At 45.0% G+C, this 4,538-nt stretch overlaps 1 long non-coding RNA gene across 1 annotated transcript; it reads right to left on the bottom strand.

Moving 5' to 3' along the window:
* Positions 1 to 556: 556 nt before the first annotated feature.
* On the bottom strand, positions 557 to 4,246 carry LOC145423544 (uncharacterized). Its single transcript, XR_013904595.1, has 2 exons — positions 3,140 to 4,246; positions 557 to 1,216 (listed from the first exon to the last, which is right to left on the bottom strand). It is a non-coding gene; the product is annotated as an uncharacterized LOC145423544 (long non-coding RNA).
* Between the last annotated feature and the right edge of the window lie 292 nt (positions 4,247 to 4,538).

Here is a 4,538-nt window from a genome sequence, read left to right as displayed (position 1 = left end):
TCAACACAAACATATTAGTTCATGTTAATTTGGTTCGATGTGAATACATTAGGTTGGTTAAATTTCAATATATTAGCTTGGTTCAATAATTAAAATATGGTTCTATGTAAAAAAATCAATTTGGATCAATGCAAAATTTAAAGTTTCAGTCAAGTCTAGTAATATTGTTTATATCAACATAAAAGTATCAGGTCATATCAAGTGACTCAATTTGGATTCTATAAAGCCAAATATTTTGGATGTGACAACTGGACATCATTTTTTTAATTTGAATAGGGTTATTTTTTTTACAGTGTAGTTTCTCACAGTTTTTTAAAAATTCTCTTGCTTTATGGTTCTTAGCGCTGTTACCAGTCTTTGCATTTATCATCGTTTTTTCTCTTTTTTCTTTCATGTTACACAAACATGATTACATATTGCATATGAATCAAGGTTGCGCAGAGGTGGTTGCATTTCCCAGACAATCATGCAAAATATATACATTTCTTTTTTAAAAAATGACATGGTGCGACAGGACTGTAGCACAGTAATACAGCAACATCAGAGGCAAATTCCATTCAAGTTTTGCAAGCCTAGCTTTGAACTTTATTTAAATAAACGGCAGTGACTCGTTATGACAAGGATCATTCGTAATCTCACTCAAACCATGCTGAACGGCTCTAACCCAATTAGGAACATAGGGTTGTTGTTTTTTTTGTTTTTTTTAAAAAGAAAAAAACATAACTGAACACAACAGTATGTCAGTGCAGTGACTAATCAGGCAGTACAGTTTCAGGAACCGTTTTAACTGAGGCAGGATGGCATTTTGGTTTTTAAATGGGCATTTAAAACCTGAAATAATCCTAAAGGCTTAGACAAAAAGGTGACATTTGTTTTCGAAATTGAGGTGATGGGCATCTTAGTCGCTGTCACTCCTCTCTCCTCTCTGGAGCAGCCTCTTTCCACTGGAGGGCACGGGAACCTCATGCTTCACTGAGACCTTTGACTTGCTTTTGCTGTCCTTGTCAAGCAGCTCCAAACCGTCATTGATCTTCTTCAACATCTCGTAACGCTCACGCCCACGAACAGGGAGGAGAAAAACCTCCTTGTCGTCCCCCTCAGCACTGGAGGTACATTTGGACTTCTTTGTGGATGTGGTGTCAGGAGGTGGTGCGCTCTTTCGTTTTTTCGCCTCTTTGGTGCCGCTCTCCTTCTTCTGTTTATTGTCCTCCTGTAGCTGTAACAAAGAGGGACGAAATAACAAAAAAGAGAAACATATTTGTCAAGTAATTTTACCCCCCCCCCCAAAAGTGGCATTTAACATGATGATATTCTACTGCCTTCTGGGGGAGGGAAGGAACAGCGGTTTTTCTTTTGAGTTTATATTCAAGTTTTCTCCTTCTTGCCCCCTCTGGTGTACAATTTCTTCCTTTTTCCTGTTTAAAAAGAGTTCACATATTTTGTCATTTGACTGTAAGCAGTGCAAGGAGGAGATGCTCGCTTTTTGCATGACAGTCTGCCACTTCAGTCTTCCCTTTCTTTATAAGGCTGGAAAATACTTCAGACCCCTCCTCAGGCAGTAAGGGGCCTGAGGTGGGGTCTGAACTGTGGGTACCGGTATGAGGAGAGAAGGGGGACAGGACTGGATAGTGGCTTAAAGTTAGGATTTGGTTTGATTTGAACGGTCGTCCTTCACAGTCCTCCTCCAACACTGACAAGGATTGTCCACAAAAAAACCCCAAAAAACCCCCCCAAAGAACTGGTCTCCCATTAACATTCATTCAACGTGTACACAAAGATAGACGTTTTTGGAAAAGCATATTTAATACAAAAGGAGACTTCTCAAACTAAAGAGGAGAGTATTGGCGACTGGTAACACACTGCTGCTGCGACCGACTGGAACACAAGACGACAGGTAAAAATTAAAATAACTAGCAATAATTAGGGGTTAGGTTATGGGGAAAAAGCCAGGAGAGGATGGGACAAAAGTGGAATAACTGAAAAAGTAAGAGGTGTAGAGGGCTGATGTTGGTGTCTAGGTGGGGGTTTTGGTGGGTGCCGGACGCTGTGGCGAAGAGGCCACGCCGATGGCTTCTTCGGTTCTGGAGATATGGCGAATCGGACCAAAAAGGATGGGACAAAACGGTCCCAGTCGGAGAAAGGAAGGTGCAGAGGGCCTGGGTCCACCACCACTGTACTCAGCAGGCCCTGCCGGGTCGTTAGACACGCAGCATGGCAGGGATCGGTGACATAACATGTAGCAGTTTCCCTTCACAGAAGCCTCTGCAGCAGGTGGGTGGAGGAGCAGGCACCAGAAGCAGGCCTGTGGAGCACTATGTCATCTGCTCGGCCTTGCTTCAGGATGCACTGTACAATTCGATAGCAAGACCTCATGGGTTACCACAAAAAAAACAGTGTCTTTCTGCCTCTGTCGTTCTCTTTGGTTTGTTTGAGCGCTTGTTTTTTAAATACACAGCAAGTGTCTCTCTCTCTCTCTCTCTGTCTGTCTCTCTGTCACACACACACACACACACACACACACACACACACACACACACACACACACACACAGAAGCAGAGCAGCTGCTGTGCCACTGGGATTGAACAAGAGGTGCTCCCTCTGCTGGCTCAATGCGGTACAAAGTGTCAGAAGGTGTTATACCGGCGAAAATAACATCTTTCAATTGCATGTTTGGTCCACAGGATGGCGCCTAGCAAGCAAGTCCTGTACATTGCATATTAAAAGTTGTTGCAAGTGCACTCACATGTATTTTTTGTGTAAAAGAGACACACACACACACACACACACACACACACACACACACACACGCTCAATGGAGTATAAAATAAAGACCGGGGCAGTTCTCTCACTGGAGTCTCTTAGAGTGGAGGCTGCCCTTGCTAGCAAGAAGTTCTGTGTGTTTCTCTTCTCTGAGTCTTTACTGAAGAAGTGTTTTATAACATTTTCCTTAACAACTGACATGTGTTTTTTGTGTAAAAGAGAGAGAGACACACACACACACACACACACACACACACACACACACACTCACACTCAGCGGCTCAGAGATGAGGGAAAAACAACAGAAATCAGGATAGATTTTAATGTCAGGAGATGCCCTGTGATGCTGGGGCCATTGTGTAAGATTGGAATGTGTACCAGTGGCTGGTGGGTGGTCCTTGAAGGTCCCGGGAGGAGGCGGCGAGGAGGCAGCGGGTGGCTGGGCTTGAGCTGTGGATCAGGGACGTCATTAATTCTGCCTGGTGCTGCGTGTGCCCTGTGCAGCTTGGATGTCTGCCGCTGACGCTCTGTGGTTCCTGTTCTGCTGATCTCCTGGTCCACACACGGCTTCAGGGTGCACTGTACAAGGGAAGAAGAAATGCATCATTGGTTACCAAAATAAAACAGTGTCTTTCTGCCTGTGTCATTCTGTTTGGTTTCTTTGAGCGTTTGTTTCTTAAATACACAGCAAGTGTCACTCTCTCTCTCTGTCACACACACACACACACACACACACACACACACACACACACACACACACACACCAAAGCAAACACACCAAAGCGCACACACACACACACACACAGACACTGTGAGGTCTGCAGTTCAAAATTTGAATCTCAGAGCTTGGTGTTTTTGTCTCCCTCCAGTGGACAAATGCAGGTATGATTAGGGTTGGTTAGGTTAAGGGGATTTAGCCAGAGCTTGACGGAATAAAATGGAATAACTGGGAAAGTAAGTGTCGTAGAGGGATGAAAGTGGTGTCTACGTGGGGATTTTCTGCCGCTCCGCACGCGCTGGTGAAGACCCCATGTCGATAGCACCAACGGTTCTGGACTTGGTGTAAATGGGTCCAAATTTGACGGAATAAAAAGGTCAAAGTGGCAGATAGGAGTGTCCGATCGGGCCGATTCCACCACCACTGTACTCAGCAGGCCCTGCCGGGTCGTTAGACACGCAGCATGGCAGGGATCGGTGACATAACATGTAGCAGTTTCCCTTCACAGAAGCGTCTGCAGCAGGTGGGTGGAGGAGGAGGCAGCAGAACCAGGCCTTTGGAGCACTGTGTCATCTCCTGGTCCTGATGCTTTGAATCTCCCTCTCTGTCTGTCTGTCTGTCTGTCTGTCTGTCACACACACACACACACAGAAGCTGGTCAAGTGCTGTGCAACTGGGATTGCACCTGTCGTCCACAGGAGGGCGCCTAGCTGGGAAGTCCAGTACATTCCATATTAAAGTTGTTGCAAGTGCATTTTTTGTGTAAAAGACAGACACACACACACACACACACACACACACAGTAAGGTCTGAAGTGCAAAATTTGAATTACATTCCTTTGTATCTCTCCCTCTCTCTCTCTCTCTCTCTCTGTCTCTCTCTCTCTGTCAACACACACACACACACACACACACGCACACACACACGCTCAATGGAGTATAAAATAAAGACTGGGGCAGTTCTCTCACTGGAGTCTCTTAGAGTGGAGGCTGCCCTTGCTAGCAAGAAGTTCTGTGTGTTTCTCTTCTCTGAGTCTTTACTGAAGAAGTGTTTTATAAC

Source organism: Astatotilapia calliptera, chromosome 22 (assembly GCF_964374335.1).
Source record: "Astatotilapia calliptera chromosome 22, fAstCal68.1, whole genome shotgun sequence".
Taxonomy (NCBI): Eukaryota; Metazoa; Chordata; class Actinopteri; order Cichliformes; family Cichlidae; genus Astatotilapia; species Astatotilapia calliptera.
The sequence above is the reverse complement of the archived record's forward strand: the minus strand, read 5'-3'. Positions and strand labels throughout refer to the sequence as shown.